The sequence below is a fragment of the Sus scrofa genome, chromosome 13, assembly GCF_054392235.1.
Source record: "Sus scrofa isolate SSC_HxYL_T2T_F1_AM1 chromosome 13, Sscrofa_HxYL_maternal_Yorkshire_Landrace_v2.0, whole genome shotgun sequence".
Classification (NCBI taxonomy): domain Eukaryota; kingdom Metazoa; phylum Chordata; class Mammalia; order Artiodactyla; family Suidae; genus Sus; species Sus scrofa.
Window position 1 is genome coordinate 52,137,636 of NC_139395.1, and position 24,734 is coordinate 52,162,369.

General features: G+C 36.7%; 1 long non-coding RNA gene across 3 annotated transcripts in view; it reads left to right on the forward strand.

The window, feature by feature from the left end:
- LOC102162847 (uncharacterized) overlaps window positions 1-24,734 on the forward strand; it is a 163,207-nt gene that overhangs the window by 110,519 nt on the left and 27,954 nt on the right. For all 3 annotated transcript variants that reach the window (XR_014823374.1, XR_014823371.1, XR_014823375.1), the window contains one exon: window positions 189-298. This is a non-coding gene — a long non-coding RNA (uncharacterized LOC102162847). The remainder of the gene's footprint in view (window positions 1-188; window positions 299-24,734) is intronic.

Consider the following 24,734-nt stretch of genomic DNA (forward strand, 5'->3'; position numbering starts at 1 on the left):
TCTGTGCCTCAGTTTCCTTACTTGTAAGATGCCAGTGATTATATAAGAGTTGTCATGAGGATTAAGTGAGTTGGTGCAGGGTTTGCATTTAAAATAGTGCCTATGGATGCCATATAGTGAGTGCTCAATAAACAACAGCTATTGGTATTAATAGGTATTTAATAAGCACCCAATCTTCTCTCCACTAGGCTGTGAGCTCCTGGAATACGAAAGATGTGCCTTGGCCCATTCGTGGCTTCCCAGCTCTAGTCTCCAATGACGGTCTCGAAGATGCTGTGATGATGACAGAGAGACAGAGGTAAGTGTAGGTATTGTGAACTAAATGTTAAAGTACCCCCCTCCAGCAAATGCATATTTTGACGTCCTGACCCACAGTGTGTTGGTATTTGAGGACAAAGAAGGCTGAATTTGAAAAGGAGCTGGTTGTTAACTGGTTCCTAGGTGCCATTGATAAAGAACTTCTTCCTCTGCTTTCAAGTGCATTCTCTTAGCTGCTTTGGTATATCCTTGCTTGGGAAGAAAAAAAAAATGGCTTCTAGACGGATTCTTTTATATCCCTGAGCTATTGGTGTGCTCTGGAGGGTATGAAATAAACCTGGGTGCTCGGGAGAAATGTTCTATTCAATTGGACATCAGCTGGAATTAGACATTTGTTTTCAAGAAATGCACTATTAGTATGTTTAACTGCAATTTGTGATTCTAACTTGTGGCCAGCAAAATAAATAGTGTGGAGGTTTAAATAGCCTTGCTTTATGGAACAGATAAGCAAAAGGAGGAAGCACATACCAATATATATTGGATGGTTCCAGGTAGCCTGTTCTTCACATGCAATGCCATATTAAATCTTATATCCTACAAAATAACGCTATTCTTAGTTCTGTAGACAGGGAGATGGAGACTTGGAGAGGGTTTGTGAGTGACCCAGATCACTCGAGTGTGGCTGTGTAGCCAGGATTCAAACCCAAGTCACTTGGCTCCAGTGTCTACATTCCTTCCACTCCCCCAGGTTACAGTGTGACTAAACTGAGTCCAAAAATCAGCTCTTAGATAGAATGAAATAGCCCATACAATCTACTTATGTGAACAGATTCTTCAGCAAACTCTTCCGCATAGAATAGGAGGGAAAAACCTCATTTAGCACCACCTCTATGATCAACCACTGAAAACAGCAAGAAATCACAATCTCATACATTTGTGTGTACTGTATTATTTAAAATGTGTATGAAAGTGAAATTTTTTTAAAAGTCCAAAGAGGATGAATATGTGTTAATGAGGAATTCCATTCACAGAAAGCTAAAAATACATGTCAGGATTGTAAGTGGCTTACAAAATTATGCTATATGACATGAACAGGATTATTTACAGTATACCAAAACTTAGACAACACTGGCTTGTGAAAAGAAAAATTAATTTCTTAGAAATTATTGGGTGGTTTGGAAATCCTGACTTTACCCATGTAGTATGAGGTTGCATTGGGAAGATGAAAAACACTGATTCTAGCATTAGGAAGAGAGTCTTGTGGGTGGTTATTTGGTTTTTATTCTTGTTTTTAATTGAAATGTAGTTGATTTACAATATTGTGCTAGTTTCAGGTGTACACAGCAAAATGATTCACTTTATTATTTTTCATATTCTTTTCCATTATAATTTATTACAGTATATTGAATGTAGTTCCATGTGCTGTACAGTAGGACTGTGCTGTTATCTATTTAATATATAGTAGTTTGTATCGGCTAATCGCAAACTGCTAGAATATCCCTCCCCCACCCCTTTTCCCATTGGTAAGCATAAGTTTGTTTTTTATGTCTGTGGATGTACTACTGTTTCATAAACAAGTTCATTTGTATAATTTGTTTTAGATTCCACATACAAGCAATATCATGTCCTTGTCTTTCTCTTTCTGACTTATTTCCTATGTATGAAGTATGAGGATAATCATGAAATATCATGATGGACCTAATAGTCTCTAGGTCCATCCTTGTTGCTGCAAATAGCATTATTTCTTTCTTTTTTATGGCTGAGTGGTATTCTGTTGTATATATGTACCACATCTTTTCATTTTCTTCTTAGGATTTAAATGTTTGTTTGTTTCAGGCTGGAAAAGCCTGATGGCAACTCTGATGATTTTCAAAAGCTATCTATCTCTGTTGAGAGTTGTGACTTAGGGAGAAAAACTTGACAGAATCAGAGGCTGGCAAATGTGAGATCCACTGACAGCTTGGTTTTGGGCCAGCAGAGTATTGCAGTGTTTTTGAATGGGGAATTTCATTGCAAATCCTAAAATTGGGCTTTCCTGGAAATATCATCTTACCTACTGTGGGATTCTCACAGGGAAGCCCCACCAGGAGCCAGGCCAGGGAAGTTTCCAGGTCTCTGTAGCCCCACCCCTCCCAGAGCCTCGTGCCAGTTCTCAGAAGCAGGGGCCTCACATCTGAGGGAGCATCGGAATCTCCTGGAAGGGCTTTGGCCCCACCCTCAGCGCTGGGCTCTGGAGGTCTAACTAGTTTGAGGTGATGGGATGCTGCTGGTCCAGGGACTGTTCAGAGTCACTGATGCATGTCACAGCTCTTGTACCTACAAATGGAACCAAACCCCCTCATATTTTCCAGCTCTCCTTCCTGGAAGTACTTGTTCTTTGAGATACGTTTGCTTATATCAGTTCTCACCCACTAATATGCTGCTTTAATTGTCAAACTTCTAGAAATTTGGAGGGTACCTCACCATTTCTTTGGTCTCACTGATTTATTATTTTTGTTGTTAAATAAAAAGTATCAGCAAGTGGGTGTCTGTATTACATTTACAGACCTGGTGAAAATGCACCCTGAGGAAATGAGGTAACATGGAGTTGTCGCAGGACAATACCAGGTGTCTTTTGCTGTGGTTAATGTTTTCCCATGATCTCTCCCTGGCTCTCTTCATCTTCCCTTCAAGAGAGGGGCAGATTCGAGAGTTCCCATTGTGGCTCAGTGGTAGGTAACAAACCTGACTAGTGTCCATGAGAATGTGGGTTCATTCCCTAGCCTCACTCGGTGGGTTAAGGAGCCGGTGGTATCACCATGAGCTGTGTGGTGTAGGTTGCAGGCATGGCTTGGATCTCACATTGCTGTGGCTGTGGCCATGGCCAGCAGTTATAGCTCCGATTTGACCCCCAGCCTGGGAACTTTCATATGCCTTGGGTGTAGCCCTAAAAAGACAGGGAAAATAAAGGGGCGGGGGAGGGATAGGTTCATATCGCTAAAGCTTCTGGAACCAAATTGCCTTTTCTATCTTGAGAGCAGAGTGTGCTGTCTGGTTTTCTTCTTGGTCCAGAGAGACAGAGAGTGGCTTGTGTGTGACTTGAAGTTAATGCCCCTACACGGTGTGTGCCCTGGATCAGGGAGCCGGTTGCCAAGCTAATTATAACAGAAATGCCAATGTTTTACTTTTGTAAAATGGGAATAAAAAATTTTCTATTTGAATGTATTTCAAAGGGTGTTCAACATTGGCTGAATATGAGGAGCTTTAAAAATACTTAGCCAAGGGAAACTTGCAAAAGACCTATGCCCAGGCCCTACTTTCCACAGCTTCTGATTGTATTATTCCAGGTGGAGCCCAAGTACCGGGATTTCAAAACTCCCCAGCAGATCTTAGTGTGCGCTCAAGGTTGGGGACCACAATTTTCAGGAGTCTATATCACTATAATTGCCATTATGTATTGTTTCAGGCACCAAGTAAAGGGATTTGCAAACATTACCTCATTAAATCTAGAAGTACCTTGTTGAAGCCCACAAGCTCTGAGAGGTGGATTGAGGCTTCAAACCCAAGTGAATTATCCAAAAGCCCTTGTCTAGTCACAAAACAGGCAAACCTTGGAGAAACTGCAGGTTCTGTACCAGATCACAGCAATAACACAAATGTTGTAGTAAAGCAAGTCACAGGAATTTTTTTGGTTTCCCAGTACATATCAAAGTTATGTTTATATTCTACAGTAGTCTATTAAGTGTGCAATGGCATTGTGTCCTTAAAAAGTGCATAACTTAATCTAAAATTTTTTTATGACTAAAAAATGCTAACCATCATCTGAGCCTTCAGAGTCAATTGATTTTTGCTGGTAGAGGGTCTTGCCTGGCTCTTGATGGCTGCTAACTGATCAGCATGGTGGTTCCTAAAGGTTGGGGTGTCTGTGGCAGCTTGCCCCTTTGATGGATGATTTCTCTGTAGCTTGCAAGGCTATTTGAAGGCATTTTATCTACAGAGAACTCCTTTAAAAGTTGGACTCTCTAAAACCCTGCTGCTGTTTTATCAACCTAGTTTATGCAATGTTCTTAATTCTTTGTTATCACTTCAACAGTTTTCACAGCATCTTCACTAGGAGTAGGTTCCATCACAAGAGATGGTCTTCTTTACTCACCCATAAGAAGCAACTCCTCATTTATGAAAATTTTATCATGTGATTACAGCAACTCAGTCACATCTTCAGGCTCCACTTCTAATTCTAGTTTCCTTGCTATTTCCACTACATCTGCAGTGACTTACTCCACTGAAGTCTTGAACTCTACAAGGTCCTCCATGAGGGTTGAAATCAACTTTTGCCAAACTCCTGTTAATGTTGATATTTTGACCTTTTTCCATCAATCACAAATGTTCCTTACGGCATCTAGAATGATGGATCTTTTCCAGAAGGCTTTCAGTTGACTTTGCCCAGATCCATGAGAAGACTCACCATCTATGGCAGCTATAGCCTTTCAAAATTCATTTTTTAAATTAATAAGACTTAAAAGTCAAAATTACTCCTTGGCTGCAGAATGGATCTTGTATCAGCAGGCATGAAAAGAACATATCTCATTGAACATCTCCATCACCCGCTCTTGGAAGACCAGATGCATGGTCAGTGAGCAGCAATATTTTGAAAGGAATCCTTTTTTTGAACAGTAGGTCTCAACAATGGGCTTAAAATTCAGTGAACCATGTTTAAAATACATATGCTGCCAATCAGGTTTTGTTGTTCCATTTACAGAACAGAGGCAGAGTAAAATGAGCATAAATCTTGAGGGTCCTAGGATTTTCAGAATGGTAAATGAGCATTGGTGTCAACTTAAAGTCACCAGCTGCATTACCCCCCCCAAAAAAGAGTCAGCGTGTCCTTGGAAGCTTTGAAGCCAGGCATTGACTTCTCTCTGACTATGAAAGTCCTAAATGGCATCTTATTCCACTAAAAAGCTGTTTCGTCTACATTGAAGATCTGGTGTTTAGTAGAGCCACCTTTGTTAATTATCTTAGCTAGCTCTTCTGGATAAATTGCTACAGCTTCTATATCAGTACTTGCTGCTTCACCCTATATTTTATGTTATGATGACATCTTCTTTCCTTAAATCTCAGGAGCCAATCTCTGCTAGCTTCAATTTCTGCAACTTCCTCACTTCTCTCAGACTTGATAAATTGAAGGTAGTATAGGGTCTTGCTCTGGATTAGGCTTTTTTTTTTTTTTTTTTTGGCTAAAGGGAATATGTGGCCACTTTGACCTTCTACCCAGACCAAAACTTGCTCAATATCAGCAATAAGGTTGTTTTGCTTTCTTTTCATTCATGTGCTCCCTGGAATATTGCTTTTAATTTTCTTTGAGAACTGTTCTTTGCATTCACAGTTTGGCTTAATAATAGTTGGGTACAAGAGGCCTAGCTTTTGGCTTGCCTCAGCTATTGACAAGCCTTCATCACTAAGCTTAATCATTGCTAACTTTTGATTTAAAATAAAAGATGTGTGATGCGTCCTTTCATTTGAACCTTTCAAACCACTGTAGGGTTATGTGTCCCAATTTCAATATTGGTGTGTCTCAGGGGATAAGGAAGCCTTTATCATAGGGTTGAAAGATGGGTCCATATGATCACTGGAATCCCATTTTGACCACACTCACAGCTGGATGCTGCCTCCCAGTGATAGAAAACTCCTCGGGTGATGGGGAAGAATTTCCTGTCTTGATATTTTTCTAACAGTTTTTTTTATTGTTTGTTTGCTTTAATTTAATTTTTCTATGGGAGTATAGTTGATTTACAATGTTGTGTTATTTTCAGGTGTATAGCAAAATGATTCAGATTATAAAATATAACATCTTCATTATCTGTTAGTCTGTTGATGGACATTTAGATTGTCCAAAAACAAATCCCAATGAACTAATAAAATAGCAATAAGAACATACATATCAATAATTACCTTAAATGTTAGTGGACTAAACCCCCCAACCAAAAGACAGAGACTGGCAGAATGGATACAAACACAAGACCCATATATATGCTGTCTTCAAGAGACCCACTTCACTTCTAAGGACACATGCAAATTGAAAGTGAGAGGATGGAAGAAAATATTCCATGGAAATGAGAATCAAAAGAAAGCTGGAGTAGCAATACTCATATCAGACAAAATAGACTTTAAAATGAAGAATATTTTAAGGGACAAGGAAGGTCACTACCTAAATGATCAAAGGATCAATCCAAGAAGAAATAACAGTTTTAAATATCTACACATCCAACATAGCTTCACCACAATATATAAGGCAACTGCTAACAACCTTAAAACGACAAATCAACAATAACACAATCATAATGTGGGACTTTAACACCCCACTTACAGCAATGGACAGATTGTCCAGAGAGAAAATCAGTAAGGAGACACAGGCCCTGAATGAAGCATTAGACAGATGGACTTAATAGATATTTATAGGACACTCCATCCAAAAGCAACAGAATACACATTCTTCTCAAGTGCACATGGAACATTCTCTAAGATTGATCACATCCTGGGCTGCAAATCCAACCTCGGTAACTTTCAGAAAGTCGAAATCATATCAAGCATGTTTTCCAACCACAACACTATAAGACTGGAATCAGCAACAAGAAAAAAACTGCAAAAAACACAAACACTTGGAGACTAAACAACATGCTACTAAACAACCAATGGATCACTGAAGAAATTAAAGAGGAAATTAAAAAATACCTAGAAGCAAATGACAACAAAGATATGACACTCCAAAACCTATGGGATGCAGCAAAAGCCATTCTAAGAGGAAAGTTTATAGCAATACAAGCTCACCTCAGGAAACAAGAACAAGCTCAAATAAACAAGCTAACTTTACATCTAAAGCAGCTCAAGAGAGAATAACAGACAAGACCTAAAGTTAGTAGAAGGAAAGAAATCATAAAGATCAGAGCAGAAATCAATGAAATAGAAACAAAGAAAACCATAGAAAAGATAAATGAAATGAAAAGCTGGTTCTTTGAAAAGATCAACAAAATTGATAAACCCTTAGCCAAACTTATGAAGAAAAAAAGAGGGAGGACTCAAATCAATAAAATTAGAAATGAAAAAGGAGAAATAACAATAGACCTCACAGAAATACAAAGAATCATGAGACTACTATGTGCAACTATACACCAAGAAAACAGAAATCCTAGAAGAAATGGACAAATTCTTAGAAAAGTACAATCTTCCAAGACTAAACCAAGATGAAATAGAAAAGATGAATGGACCAATCACAAGAATTGAAATTGAAACTGTGATTAAAAAACTTCCAACAGACAAAAGTCCAGGACCAGATGGCTTCACAGGTGAATTCTATCAAACATTTAGAGAAGAGCTAACACCTCTCCTTCTGAAACTGTTCCAAAAAACTGCAGAGGAAGGGATACTCCCAAACTCATTCTATGAGGCCACCATCACCCTGATACCAAAACCAGACAAAGACACTGCAGAAAAAGAAAACTACAGGCCAATTTCACTGATGAATATAAATGCAAAAATCCTCAACAAAATACTAGCAAACCACATCCAACAATACATTCAAAGGATTGTACATCATGATCAAGTGGAATTTATCCCAGGGATGCAAGTATTGTTCAATATCCAGAAATCCATCAGTGTGATACAACACATTAACAGACTGAAGAATAAAAACAATATGATCCTCTCCATAGATGCGGAAAAAGCTTTTGACAAAATCCAACACCCATATCTGATAAAAACCCTTCAGAAAGTGGGCATAGCGGGAACCTACCTCAACATAATAAAGGCCATATATGACAAAGCCACAGCTAACATCATTCTCGATGAAAAGCTGAAAGAATTCCCGCTGAGATCAGGAGCAAGACAAGGATGTCTGCTCTCACCACTACTCTTCAACATAGTTTTGGAAGTCCTAGCCACAGCAATCAGAGAAGTAAAAGAAATAAAAGGAATCCAAATTGGAAAGGAAGAAGTAAAACTATCCCTATTTGCAGATGACATGATACTATACCCAGAGAATCCTAAAGACTACCAGAAAACTGTTAGAGCTCATTAATGAATTTGGCAAAGTCGCAGGATACAAAATTAATACACATAAATCTATGACATTTCTATATACTAACAATGAAAGAGCAGAAAAAGAAATTAGGGAAGCAATCCTGTTTACCATCAGATCCAAAAGAATAAAATACCCAGGACTAAACCTATCTGAAGAGATGAAAGACCTGTACTCTGAAAACTTTAAGACACTGATGAAAGAAACCAAAGATGCCACAAATAGATGGAAAGACATACCATACTCTTGGATTGGAAGAGTTAATATTATCAAAATGACCATACTACCTAAGGCAATCTACAGATTCAATGCAATCCCTATCAAAGTACCAAGGACATTTTTCACAGAACTCGAACAAAAGACCCAGAATAGCCAAAGACATTCTGAAAAGGAAAAGTGGAGCTGGAGGAATCAGGATCCCTCACTTCAGACTATACTACAAAGCAACAATCATCAAAACCATATGGTACTGGCACAAAAACATAAATATAGATCAGTGGAACAGGATAGAAAGCCCAGAATTAAAACCATGCACCTATAGCCAACTAATCTATCGACAAAGGAGGCAAGAATATACAATGGAGAAAAGACAGCCTGTTCAATCAGTGGTGCTGGGAAAACTGGACAGCCACATGTAAAATAATGAAATTAGAACACTCCCTAACACCATACACAAAAATAAACTCAGAATGGATTAAATACCTAGATATAGGACCAGACATTATAAAACTCTTAGAGTAAAACATAGGCCAAACACTCTCTGACATAAACCACAGCAACATCTTCTCAGATCCACCTCCTTAGAGTAATGAGAGTAAAAACAAACATAAACAAATGGGACCTAATCAAACTTCAAAGTTTCTGCACAGCAAAGGAAACCCTGAACAAAATGAAAAGACAACCCACAGAATGGGAGAAAATATTTGCAAGTGAATCAACTGACAAGGGATTAATCTCCAAAATTTATAAACACCTCCTACAGCTCAGTACAAAAAAACAAACAACCCCATCAAAAAATGGACAGAAGATCTAAACAGACAGTTCTCCAAAGACATTCAGATGGCCAAAAAAACACATGAAAAGATGTTCAACATCACTCATTATCAGAGAAATGAAAATCAAAACCACTATGAGGTACCACCTTACACCAGCCAGAATGGTCATCATCAAAAAGTCTACAAACAATAAGCGCTGGAGAGGGTGTGGAGAAAAAGAAACCCTAGTATGCTGTTGGTTGGATTGTAAATTGGTGCAACCACTGTGGAAAACAGTATGGAGATTCCTCAGAAAACTAAACATAGAACTACCATTTGATCCAGCAATCCCATTCCTGGGCATCTATCCAGAGAAAACCATGACTCGCAAAGACACATGTACTCGATGTTCATTGCAGTGCTATTTGCAATAGCTAAGACATGGAAACAACCCAAATGTCCATTGACAGAGTAGTGGATCAAGAAGATGTGGTATATATACACAATGGAATATTACTCAGCCATTAAATAGAACAAAATACCAGCATTTTTAGCATCATGGATGGACCTAGAAATTATCATACTAAGTGAAGTCATCCATACAATGAGACACCAACATCAAATCTTTTCACTGACATGTGGTATCTGCAAAAAAGGACAGACTGAACTTCTTTGCAGAACAGATACTGACTCACAGACTTTGAAAAACTTATTATCTCCAAAATAGACTGTTTGGGGGGTGGAAGGGTGCGCTGGCGTTGTGGGATGGAAATCCTGTAAAATTGGATTGTGATGATCATTGTACACCTATAAATGTAATAAATTCATTGAGTAATAAAAAAAGATATTGCTGTGATTTATGTCAAAGAATTTTTTGCCTATGTTTTCCTTTCAGAGTTTTATAGTATCTGGTCCTACACTTGGGTCTTTAATATATTTTGAGTTTATTTTTGTGTATAATGTTAGGGAATGTTCTACTTTCATTCTTTTATATATAGCTGTCCAGTTTTCCCAGACCCACTTATTGAAGGGACTTATTGTATATTCTTGCCTTCCTTGTCACAGATTAATTGACCATAGGTGCTTGGGTTTATTTCTGGGCTTTCTACTGTGTTCCATTGATCTATATGTCTGTTTTTGTGCCAGAACCATAGTTTTTTGCCAGAAATTTTGCTTTGCAATATAGTCTGAAGTCAGGGAGCCTGAATCCTCCAGTTTCATTTTTCTTTCTCACTATTGCTATGGCTATTTGGGGTCTTTTGCATATCCAAAAAAAATTTTAATTTTTTGTTCCAGTTCTGTGAAAAATGTTATTGGTAATTTAATAGGGATTGCACTGAATAGGTAGATTGCCTTAGGTAATATAATCATTTTGACAATACCAATTTTTTCCAATCCAAGAACACAGTATACCTTTCCATTTGTTTGTGCTGTCTTCAGTTTTTGGTTTTTTTTAATCAGCGTCTTATAGTTTGGGGAGTACACATTGTTTGCCTCCTTAGCAAGGTTTGTTTCTAGGTATTTTATTCTTGTTTGAATTGTTTCCTTAACTTCTATTTTTGATCTTTCATTGTTCATGCATAGAAATGCAGCAGATTTACGTGTCTTAATTTTGTATCCTACAACTTTACTGAATTCATTGATGAGCTCTAGTAGTTTTCTGATAGCATCTTTATGCTTTTCTATGTATAGTATCATGTCATCTGCAAAAAGTGACAGTTTTACTTTTTTTCCAATTTGGATTTGTTTTATTTCTTTTTTTTAATTCTTTTTCTTTTTTATTGCTATGGCTAGGACTTCTAAAACTATGAATAAAAGTGACAATCATGGAAATCCTTGTCTTGTTCCTGATCTTAAAGCAAATGTTTAGCTTTTCAACATTGGAAATGAGATTAGCAGTGGGTTTGTCATATATGACCTTTATCATGTTGGGGTATGTTCCCTCTATGCCTACTTTATGGGAATTTTGTATCATAAATGAATGTTGAATTATATCAAAAGATGCTTTTGCATCTATTGAGATGATCATATGGTTTTTATTTTTCAGTTTTTTAATTGAAATATTTTTATACAACATCATGTTAATTTCTGGTGTATGGTAAAATGATTCAGCTATACATAAGTATACACATTCATACATATGTGTGTGTGTATATATATATAATATATATATATGAATACACATCCATATATACATATACATACATTTTTCCCCTCATGGTCTATCCCAGAATATTCAATATAATTCCCTGTGCTATATATTCATGTAGTAGGGCTTTATTGTCTGTCTATTCTAAATGTATTTGTTTGCATCTATTAATCCCAAATTCTCAGTCCTTTCCCCTCCCTCCCCTCTCCCCTTTGGCAGCCACAAGTCTGTTCTCCATATCTGTGAGTCTGTTTCTGTTTCATAAATGGGTTCATTTGTGCCCTATTTTAGATTCCACATTTAAGTGATATCATATGGTATTTGTCCTTCTCTTTCTGACTTACTTCACTTAGTATGAAAATCTCTAGTTGCTTCCATGTTGCTTCAAACAGTACTATTTGGCTCTTTTTCATGGCTGAGTAATATTCAATTATATATAAATATGTACCACATCTTCCTTGTCCATTCATCTGTCTGTGGACATTTAGTTTGCTTCCATGTCTTGGCTATTGTGAATAGCATTGCTATGAACATAGGGGTGCATTTACCTTTTCACATTATACCTAGTTATGGATATGTGCCCAGGAGTAGAATTGCTGGATCATATGATAAATCTATTTTAACTTTTCTGAATAACATCCATAATGTTCTCCATAGGGACTGCATCAATTTAGACTCTCACCAACATTGTAGGAGATCTCTTTTCTCCACATATTCTCCATCACTTATAATTAGTAGACATTTTAAAGATGGACATTCTAACCCATGTAAGGTGGTTTCTATTTTCTTTTCTCTAATAATTAGCAATGTCGAGCATCTTTTAACACACTTATTTGCCATTTCTATGTCTTCTTGGTGAAATGTCTGTTTAGATCTTCTGTCCATCTTTTATTTAGATCTTTGGTTGTGTCTTTTTGTTGTTGTTGTTGTTGCGTTTGTTTGTTTTTTGGCCATGCCCATGGCATGCAGAGTTCTAGGGAAGGGATCGAACAAGTGCCACAGCTGCACCCCAAGTCACAGCAGTAACAACAATGGATCCTTCACCCACTGAACCACCAAGGGAACCCTGGGTTGTTTGGGGTTTTGTTTTGTTTTCTTTTTAGGGCCACACCCATGCCATATGGAAATTCCCAGGCTAGGGGTCGAATCAGAGCTACAGCTGCCAGACTACACCACAGCCACAGCAATGCCAGATCCAAGCCAAGTCTGTGAACTACACCATATCTCATAGCAATGCCAGATCCTTAACCCAATGAGTGAGGCCTGGGATGGAACTTGCATACTCATGGACAGTAATTGGGTTCGTTACCACTGAGCCACAGTGGAGACTTCCTGTGTGTTTTTGTTGTTGAGTTGCATGAGTTGTTTGTACATATTTGGAAATATAAGCCCTTGCCAGTCACATCATTTACAAATATTTTTTCCCATTCTATAGGTTGTCTTTTCCTTTGCTATTAAAAAAAAAAATTGAGTGAGTAGGTGCCCTTTCTTTACTTTTGTTTTTATTTCTATTGCCTTGGGAAATTGACCTAAGAAAACATTGGTACAATTCATGTGAGATAATGTTTTGGCTAGACTCTCTTCAAGGAGGGTTATGGTGCTATGTCTTTCTTAAGTCTTTAAGCCATTTTGAGTTTTTCTGTACAGTATGAGAGTATCTCTAAGTTCACTGATTTACATGCAGCTATCCAACTTTTCCAATACCAATTGCTGAAGAAACTGTCTTTTTTTCCCATTGTATATTCTTGCCTCCTTCGTCAAAGATTAATTGACTGTGTATGGGTTTACTTCTGGACTTTCTGTGTTTCCTGTTGATCCATTTGTCTATTCTTGTGCCAGTACAACACTGTTTTGATTACTGCAGCTTTGTTGTATTGTCTGAAGTCTGGGAAGATTATGCCTCCTGCTTTGTTCCTTTTCCTCAGGATTGCTTTGGCAAATCTGTGTCTTTTATGGTTCCATACAAATATTACAATTATTCCAGTTCTGTGGAAATGTCACAGATAATTTGATAGGGTTCACATTAAATTTGTAGATTGCTTTGGGTAGTATGGCCATTTTAACAATATTAATTCTTCCCATCTAAGAGCATGGGATGTCTTTCCATTTATTTGAATCATCTTTTCCTTTGTTAATATTTTAAAATTCTCAAGCATAAATAGTTCAACTCCTTCAAGTTTATTCCCATGTAATTTTTTCTTTATGACATGATTTTAAAATGGATTGTTTTTTTACATTGCCTTTCTGATATTGTTAGTGTGAAGAAATGCAACTGATTTTGGTATATTAATCTTGTATCCTGCTACCTTGTTGTACTTATTGATCACTTCTAGTAGTTTTTGTGTGAAGTCCTTAGGATTTTCTGTGTATATAGTATCATGTTATTTGCATGTAATGATAATTTTCCCATTCCAGTTAGGATTCCTTCTATTTCTTGTTATGCGATTACTGTGGCTAGAACTTCCAATACTCTGTTGAATAGAAGTGGTGAAAGTGGGCATCCTTGTTGTGTTCCAGATTTTAGTGTGAAGGCTTTTAGCTTTTCACCATGGAGTATTATGTCTTTGGATTTGTCATAAATAGCATTTATTATGTTGAGATATGTTGCCTCTATACCCACTATGTTAGAATTTTTATTGTGAATGGATGCCGAATTTCTTCAAATGCTTTTTCTGTGTTTATTGAGATGATCATGTTGTTGGTGTCTTCTTTCATGTGGTGTATATCATTGATTGAGTTACATGTACTGAACCAACCTTTTGTGGTTTTTTTAAGTTTTATTGAAATACAGTTAATTTACAAGGCTGTGATAGTTTCTGCTGTATAGCACAGTGACCCAATCATACATATACACATATTCATTCTCTCTCAGATTCTTTTCACACATAAATTATCAAACGATACTGGGTACAGTTTTCTGTGCTATGGAGCAGGTCCTTATTGGCCAGTTATTCCATATACCTCAGTGTGCATATACCAATCCCAACTTAGGATGAGTCCCACTTGGTTGTGGTATGTGATCTTTTTTATGTGATGTTAGATCTAATTCGCTAGGATTTTGTTGAGAATTTTTTCATCTATATTCATTAAAAGTATTGATCTGTGGCGGGTTTTTGTTTGTTTGTTTTTTGTTTTGTTTTGTTTTGTTTTGTTTTGGTGTTGTCTTTGTCTGGATTTGGTAACAAGGTGGAGTCATAGAATGTCTTTGTCTTTGGGAGTGTCCCCTTTTCTTCCCATCTTTTGGAAGAGTTTGAAAAGGATCAGTATAATGTATTCTTTGTATGTTTGGTAGAATTCACTTATGAATCCATCTAGTCCTGGACTTTTGTTTGTAGGGAGGTTTTTAAATTAGATATGATGTTTCACATCTAGAGCTAAGTCTGTTGAAATTATCTATTTTCTTTTTTATTAGGTTTTGGTATGTTTCTAGAAACTTGTCTATTTCTTCTGCATTGTCAAATTTGTTGGCATATAATTTTTTAATAATTCTATAATATTCACCTATTCTTTTTTTGTATCTCTGTATTGATTGTTATGTCTCCTTTTTCATTTCTCTCTCTTTTTCTTGGTGAGTGTGGCCAGTTTTGTCAATTTTGTTTACCCCTTCAAAGAACCAGCTCTTGGTTTTATTTTTTTCTATTTTTATCTCTATTTTATTTATTTCCTCTCTGATTTTATTATTTCCTTCCTTCTGATGACCTTAGGTTTTGTTTGCTCTTTTTCTCATTCTTTAAGTGGTTGTTTATTTGAGATTTTTCTTTTTTTCTTTTTTTTTTTTTTTTTTTGAGGGAAGATTGTATCATTATGAACTTCCCTCTAAGAACTGATGTTGCTGCATCCCATAGATTTTGCATGGCTGTGTTTTCATTGTCATTTGTCTCAAGGTATTTTTTAATTTTCTCTTTGATTTCATCATTGACTCATTGGGTTTTTAGTAGTATATAATTCAGTCACCATATAATCATTTTTTCTCATCTCTCTTTCTGTAGTTGATTTCCAGTTTCATGCTGTGGTGGTCAGAAAAAAAAATGCTTGACATAATTTCTATCCTTTTAAATTTGTTGAGGCTTGTTTTGTGTCCTAGTGTGTGGTCCATTGTAGAGAATGTTCCATGTGCACTTGAAAATAATTCTGGGTTTGGGGGCTTTTTTTTTTTTTTTGGATGAAATGTCCTGAAAATATCAATTAAGTCTAACGGTTCTATTGTATCATTTATGATCTCTGTTGCCTTGTCTATTATCTATCTAGAGGACCAGTCCTTTAGTGTGAGTGGGGTATTAATTCTCCTATTATTGTATTCCTGTTGATTTCTCCCTTTATGTCTGTTAGTATTTGTTTTATGTATTTTGGGGTTCCTATATTAAGTACATATGTATTGAGGAGTGTAAAATACACTTATTGTTTGATCCTTTTGTCATTATATAGTGTCCTTGTTTACCTTTCTTTGTGCCCTTTGTTTTGAAGTCTCTTGTGTCTGAGTATTGAGACCCCTAATTTCTTGTCATTTCTGTTGATTTCCATTGGCATACATTTCTTTTTCCATCCCTTCACTGTCAATCTATTTGTGTAATTTGGCTTAAAGTGGGTCTCATATTCTAGGCAGCATATTGTACGGTCTTGTTTTTTTTATTCAGTCTGCCGCTCTGTCTTTTGATGGGAGCATTTAGGCCATTGACATTTTAGGTCATTATTAATAAATATGTATTTATTGCCATTTTCAATCTTGTTTTCCAGTTGATTATTTATTCTTTCAGGTTTTTTTGTGGCTTGATAATTTACTTTTATGCCTGTGCTCGCTTCTTTTTGGCTTTTATGAATCTATTGTGTGTTTTTGATTTGTGGTTATTGTGTTTTTCAAGTAGGTTACCCCTTCCTATATCTACTTGCCTTAGACAGGTAGTCAGGCTCAAACATATTCTAGGAAAACAAAATCTACATTTTCTTACTCTCATCCCCCACATTTTATGATTTTGATGTCCTCTTTTTACATATTCAGGTTTATTCCTTTGCTGTTCCTTGTGTTTATCATCACTTTCACAATAGATTTTTTTTCTTTTTGATCTGTACATTGTCCTACTTCAGTAATTTATTTTGCAATTGTGATTTCCTCTTTACTGACTTCTTGCTTCTTTCTATTTACAGAAGACCTGTCAATATTTCTTTTAGAATAGGTTTAGTATTGCTGTATTCTTTTAGTTTTTGCTTGTCTGAGATTTTTTTTTAATCTCTCCTTCTATTCTAAATGATAATCTTACTGGATAGAGTATTATAGGTTGCATATTTTTCATTTTGAAGACTTTGAATATATTTTGCCACTCACTTTTAGCCTGCAGAATTTTGTAGAGAAATAAGCTGATAGCCTTATGGGGGTTCCCTTGTAATTAACTCTTTGTTTTTCTTTTGCCCCCTTAATATCCTTTCTTTATCTTTTAACTTTCTTCATTTTAATTACAATATGTCTTTGTGTAGGTCTGTTTGGGTTCATCTTGTTTTAGATGAACCCTGAGCTTTCTATACCTGGATATCTGTTTCCTTCTTTAGATTTGGAAATTAAAGCCATTATTTCTTGAAATATATTTTCAATCCCCTTTTCTCTTTCTTCTTCTGAAACCTGTATTATGTGTAGATTGGCCTGCTTTATATTATCCTATAGGTCTCCTATATTGCTTTTTTTTTTCATTTGGCATTCTGTCTGCTGTTCTGATTAGGTGATTGCCATTATTCTATCTTGCAGATAACATACTCATTCTGCATTATTCATTCTGTTCTTCATTTCTTCAACTCAGCTTTTGTCTTTGCAAATGCATTTTCTAATTTTTCTTGGCTCCTCTTTAGTGTCTAATTTCTTTTTATAGTAATGTACATTTCTGTCAATAGCTTTTTTTAATTCCTTCTTTATTTTCATTACCTGCCTTTTGAACTTGGTGTTTGTTAGGCTGAAGAAATCTGTTTCATTGTTTGTTCCTTCAGGGGAATTCTCTTGATCTTTTAATTGAGTGTGGTTTTTCTGCTTTTTTTAATTAATTAATTAATTTATTTATTTATTTTTTGTCTTTTTGCCATTTCTTGGGCCTTGCCCGTGGCATATGGAGGTTCCCAGGCTAGGGGTCCAGTTGGAGCTGTAGCTGCCAGCCTACGCCAGAGCCACAGCAACATGGGATCCAAGCTGCATCGGTAACCTGCACCATAGCTCATAGCAATGCCAGATCCTTAACCCACTGAGCAAGGCCAGGGATCGAACCCACAACCTCATGGTTCCCAGTCAGATTCATTAACCACTGAGCCTTGATGGGAACTCCTGATTTTTCTGCTTCTTAATTTTACTTTCGTTTCTCTTACTCTGTAAGTTTAGGAGAAATAATTATCTGCCTCAGTCTTGGAAGGCTATTTTTATGTGAGAGCATTCCTGCTTAGCTAATGTGGATTTAATATTTTTGGCACAAGCACTGCTTTTAGTTTGGATGCTTCCTGCCTTTCTCCTCAGCATATGCTGGCCACTATTCTCTTGATGGGGGAGTACAGGTGTGTCAGCCCATGCACATTCTCAGGGCCTGTGCTAGTGGGGGCAGTGATTGTTGGCACCTGCTTGCATGTCTCTTAGTGGCAGGGGCTATCTGTTCTCTCCTGGGACAGTAGGGTCGGCAATTGGCACATACTTGTAGATCTCTCTGCAGTAGCAGGAGCCTGTCCTTACCCATGGAGCCTACAATGGCAGTAGCTTGCTCCTGCCCCAGACCTCATATAGGTGGTGTCCTATTGCCTGAGAGCATACACATGAGGAAAGAAGCTCCTCTGGTGGTCATGCCCTTTTGCCTCTCACACTCCCACACAGTGGTGCTTTTCCTATTTGGCAGGCCAAGATTTCTTCCACATACACCCTCACTTGCAGTTTTCCACACTCTGGCCTTTTCAGGTTATCTCTACGCATCTAATCCTAGTCTTCTCCAAGGGTCCAACCTCCAAAGACTGAGCTTGAGCACCCAGCTTCCTTCAGCCCCCTTCAGCCCCACTGGACAAGTGTCACAGGCTGGGGAGCACGAGGTAGTTGCACCGACCCTCTGGAGGTCTCTCTCCCTTTTTCCTTCTACCAACCTATTGCTGTACTCTCCCCCAAGGGTCCCCCTCATGGAGTCCTGGCTGATCTCCATGCCAGTGAAGGGGACTCCTTTCTTTTTTTCTAAGCTCCCTGCCTGGGTGCAGAACTCATCATCATCATCCTCCCCCTTCCTCTCATCCTCCATTCATGCTCTCTCCCTCTCTCTCCCTCCCCTCTCTCTCTTATTCTTTTTTCTTTTGTTCTACCTGATAACATGGAGATTTTTTTGCTCTTTGGAAGTCTGAGGTTTTTTTGGCAGAGTTCAGTAGAAGTTCTGTAAGAATTGTTCCACATGTAGATGTATTTTTGATGTATTTGTTGGGGGAGATGAGCTCTACATCTCACTCCTTCCATCTTGATCACTCCCCTAGTATTCAGTTTGTTAATGTGGTATACCACACTGATTGATTTGAGGTTATTGAAGAATCCTTGCATCCCAACAATAAATCTCACTTGATCATCATGTATGATCCTCTTAATGTATTGTTGGATTCAGTACGGTAGTATTTTGTTTAGGCATTTGCATCTATGGTCATCAGTGATATTGGCCTGTAATTTTGTTTTCTTCTGACATCTTTGTCAGGTTTTGGTATTAGGGTAATGGTGGCCTCATAGAAGAAGTTCAGAAGTGTTCCTGCTGCCACATTTTAGAAAAGCTTCAAAAGGATAGGTGTTGGCTCTTTTCTAAATGATAGAATTCATCTCTGAAGCCATCTGGTCATGGATTTTTGTTTATTGGGAATTTTTAAATCACATATTGAATTTCAGTACTTGTAATTGTATTGTTCATTTTTCTATTTCTTCCTGGTTCAGCCTTGGGAGATTGTGCCTTTCTAAAAATTAGTCCATTTCTTTCTAAGAATTAGTCCATTTCTTTCTAAGAATTAGTCCATTTCTTTTAGGGTGTCCATTTTATTGGCATGTAGTTTCTTGCAGTAGTCTTTTATGGTCCTTTATATTTCTGTGGTGAGAGATGTAACTTAGTTTTCATCTCTGATTTTATTGATTTAACGTCTCTTCCTTTTTGTCTTGGTGAGTCTGGCTATAGGTTTATCAATATTTTTTTCCAAGAACTAGATTTTAGTGTCATTGATCTTCTCTATTGTTTTCTTAGTCTCTATTTCAGTTACTTCTGCGCTGATGTTTGATTTCCTTCCTTATACTAACTTTGGGTTTTGTTATTCTTTCTCTCATTGATTTAAGCATAAGGTTAGGTGTTTTATTTGAGACTTCTTATTTTCTGATACAAGATTGCTATAAACTTTCCTCTTAGAACAGCTTTTGCTGCTTCCCTTGGGTATTGGATCATCATATTTTCATTGTAATTTGTCTCTAAGTATTTTTAATTTCTTCTTTCATTTCCTCAGTATTTCATTGGTTTAGTAACATTTTTTTAAGCCTTCACATGTTAGTGTTTTTGAAGGGTTTTTTTTTCCTTGTAGTTGATTTCTAATCTCATAGCATTGTGGTCAAAAAAGATGCTGATATGATTGCAATTTTCTTAAATTTACACAGACTTGATTTGTGGCCTACCATGTGATATATCTCAGAAAATATTCCATGTGTTCTTGAAACAAATATGTATTCTGCTGCTTTCAGCTGAAATGTTATATTAGTATCAGTTAAGTCTATCTGGTCTAATGTATCATTTAAGGCCTGTGTTTTATTCATTGGTTTTATTATCTAGGTGACTTGTCCATTGATGTAGATGGGATATTAAAGTCCCCCACTAATGTTGATTTCTCTTTTCATGTCTGTTAATATTTGCCTTAAATATTTAGGTGCTCTTATGTTGGGCGCATATATATTTAAAACTGCTATAGCTTTTTCTTAGACTGATCGTTTGATCATTATGTAGTGTCCTTCTTTGTCTAACAGTCTTGTTTCAAAGTCTCTTTTGTCTGCTAGGAATATTGCTACTCCAGCCTTTTTTTATTTCTATTTGCATGGAAAAAAAAATTATATCCCCTGACTTTGTCTACATGCATCTCTGAATCTGAAGTAGATCTCTTATAGACCACATACACACTGGTCTTGTTTTTGTACCCATTCTGTCAGTCTATGTCTTTTGGTTGGACCATTTAATTTGTTTATATTTAAGGCAATTGTCAATATGTATGTTCTCACTGCCATTTTGTTAATTGTTTTATATTTGTTTTGTAGTTCTTTTTGTTGCTTTCCTCTTTTGTTCTCTTCTCTATCTTTAGTATTGTTTTGGATTGTTTTTCCTTTTTTGTGAGTATATCTATGTACAGATTTTTGGTTTGCAGTTACCATGAGGTTTTCATACAGCAGTCTATATACATTCATGATAGTTTTAAGTTGGTGATTTGTTAATTTCAAATGCATTTTAAATATCCAGAATTTGTACTCTCCTCCTTTATGATGACTAGTTTTGATAACATATATTTGGTAGGTTCTAGTCTTTTTTATCAATGGTTGTTCAGCAGTTAGTTGTGATTTTGGTGTGCTGGTGAGAAGAGGTGAGCTCAAGGTCCTTTGGCTCCATCATCATGTCTGCAATCCCTCACAATTTTTAACTTCATCTCCATTGACATTCGTCTGTCAATAGACATTTACTTTGCTTCCATGTCTTGCCTATTTTAATAGTCTGCTATGAACATTGTGGTGCATGTACCTTGTTGAACTACATTTTCTCTGGATACGTACCCAGCAATGGGATTGCTAGACCATATGAAACTTTTTAGTTTCCTAAGGAACCTCCATACTGTTATCCATAGGGGCTGCACCAATTTGCATTCCCACCAAAAATGTAGAATGGTTCCCTTTTCTCCACACCCTCTCCAGCTTTTTTTTTTTTTTTTGTAAAATTTTGATGAAGGCCATTCTGACTGGTGTGAGATAATACCTCACTGTAATTTTGATTTACATACTTCTAATAATTAGTGATGTTAAGTATCTCTTTATGAGCCTTTTGGCCATCTGTGTGTATTTTGTTATTGTCATTGTTTGTTTTTTTTAGGATTGCACCCACAGTATACGGAGGTTCCCAGGCTAGGGTTCAAATGGGAGCTACAGCTGCCTGCCTGTGTCACAGCGATAGCAACATGGGATCTGAGTCACGTCTGTGACCTACAACAGAATTCAGAGCAATGCCAGATCCTTAACCCACTGAGTGAAGCCAGGGATCAAACCTGCATCCTTGTTGATAGTAGTTGGGTTTGTTAGCACTTGGTGGGAACGCCTTTCTTTTTTAAATAAAGTATAGTTGACTTATGATGTTGTGCCAATTTCTGCTTTGTATGTTGTCCTTTAAGAAATGTCTCTTTAGATCTTTTGCCCATTTTTTGATTGGGTTGTTTCTTTTTTATTGTTGTGGAGTCATACAAGCTGTTTTTATATTTTGGAAATTAAGCCTTTTTAATTGCATCATTTGCAAATACTTTCTCCCATTGTGTAGGTTGTCTTTTTGTTTTGGTTATGATTTCCTTTGCTGTGTAAAAGTTTATAAGTTTGTTTAGGTCATTTTTGTTTCTTGTTTTTATTTCGATTGTCTTGGGCAACTGACCTAAGAAAACATTACTATGATTTAAGTCATGGACTGTTCTGCTTATGTTCTCCTCTATTATCCAGTCTTTAATTTAGTTATTTAATCCATTTCAAGTTTATTTTTGTGAATGGTGTTAGGGAGTGTTCTAACTTCATGGTTTTACACTTGGCTGTCCAGTTTTCTCAACAAGTCTTGCCAAAAAGACTGTCTTTCCCCCACTCTGTAATCTTTGTTTAAATTAAAATAGCATTGATTTACAATGCTGTGCCAAGATGCCAAATTCTGTTGTGTAGCAAATTGACTCAAATATATGTATATGTGTGTGTTTATATATAAATATTTATATATAATATAGGTATAATATTTCCATTATGATATATTCCAGGAGATTGGATATAGTTTCCTGTGCTATACAGTAAAACCTTGTTTTTATCAATTCTAAATGCAATAGTTTGTGTCTACTAGCCCCAAAGTCCCAGTCCATTCCATACCACCACCCCACTTGGCAACCACAAATCAGTTCTCTATGTCTGTGAGTCTCTTCAGTTCATTTTTTGCCATACTTCAGATTCCACATGTAAGTGGTACCATAGGGTATTTGTCTTTCTCTTTCTGACATTCTTCACTTAGTATGAGAATCTCTAGTTTCATCCATGTTGTTGCAGATTGCATTATTTTGTTATTTTTTATAGTTGAGTAGTATTCCATTGTATATATGTACCACATCTTCTTAATCCATTCATCTGTTGATGAACATTTAGGTTGTTTCCATGTCTTGGCTATTGTGAATGGTGCTGCTATGAAGACAGGGGTGCATGTATATTGTTTATCTTTCTATTTTTCTTTCTTTTTTCAGTGGCACCTGTGGCATATGGAAGTACCCAGGTCAGGGGTCAAATCTGAGCTGCACCTGTGGCCTATGTCACAGCCCTGGCAATGCCAGATCCTTAACCTACAGAGTGAGGCCAGTTATTTAATCTGCATCCTCACTGAAGCAACTTCTGGTCCTTAAACTTCTGTGCCACAATGGGAACTCCAGGGTGCATGTATATTCTTGAACTATATTTTTCTCTGGATATATACCCATGATTGATGTTGCTAGATCATATGGTCAATCTATTTTTATTTTTCAGAGGAACCTCACACCGTTTTCCATAGTGATTGTGCCAATGTATATTCCAACCAATGGTGTATGAGGGTTCCCTTTTCTCTGTATCCTCTCCAGCATTCTTTATCTGTAGACATTTTATTTTATTTTATTTTACTTTTTTATTTTATTTTATTTTATTTTGCTGTGCTCATGGCATGTGGACGTTCCTGGGCAAGGAATGGAACCCACATCACAGCAGTGACCCAAGCTGCTGCAGTGACAATCTCAGATCCTCAAACCATTGCATCACAAGGGAAATCCTATCTGTAGACTTTTAATGGTGGTCATTATGACGAGTGTGAAGTGGTACCTCGTAGTTTTGGTTTAAATTTCTCTGATAATTAGCAATGTTAAGCATATTTTCATGGTCATCATTATGTCTTCTTTGGAGAAATGTTTATTTAGGTCATGTGCCCATTTTTTGACTAGGTTGTTTGGGTTTATTGTTGAGTTACATAAGCAGTTTGTGTATTTTGGAAATCAAGCCTTTGTCAGTTGCATCATTCAAAAATATTTTCTCCCATTCAGTAGCTTGTCTTTTCCTTTTTTTTTAATTTTTAATGGTTTCCATTGTTATGCAAAGCATTTAAGTTTGATTAGGTCCCATTGGTTTATTTTTTCATTTTTTATTGTTGGTTTTTTTCTTTGGTTTTGGGGTTTTGGTTTGTTTTTTTGTTTTGTTTTGTTTTGTTTTTGCCTTTTTAGGGCCACACCCACAGCATATGGAAGTTCCCAGGCTAGGGGTCGAATTGGAGCTATAGCTACCAGCCTAAGCCACAGCCCAAGCAATGCCAGATCCAAGGCGTGTCTGCAACCTACACCACAGCTCATGACAATGCTAGATCCTTAACCTTTGAGCAAGGCCAGGGATTGAACCTGCATCCTCAGGGATACTAGCTGGGTTTGTTACCACTGTGCCACCTTGGGAACTCCCTATTTTTATTTCTGTTAACTTGGGAAACTGACCTAAAAAACTTTGGTACAATTTATATCAGAGAATATTTTTGACTACATTTTCTTCTAGAAGTGTTATGGTGTCATGTCTTATTTTTAAGTCTTTAGGCCATTTTGAGTTTTTCTGTGTGGTGTGAGAGTATCTTTAAATTGATTGATTTATGCACAGCTGTCCAACTTTCCTAATACCATTTGCTGAAGAAACTGTCTTTTTCCCATTGTATATTCTTGTCTCCTTTATTAATGTTAGTTAACTATAGGTGTATTGGTTTATTTCTGGGCTCTCTATTCTTTTCCATTGACCCATGTGTCTGTTTTTATGCCAACACAACACTGTTTTAATTACTGTAATTTTGTTGTATTATCTGAATTCTGGGAAGATTATGCCTTCCACTATGCTCTTTTTACTCAGGATTGCTTTGGCAATTCTGGATCTTTTATGATTCCTTTTAATGTTAGGATTATTTGTTCTAGTTCTGTGAAAATCTCATGGACAATTTGATATGGATCACATTATAGATTGCTTTGGGGAGTGTGGCCATTTTAACAATATTAATTCTTCCCATCTAAGAGCATGGGCTGTCTTTGC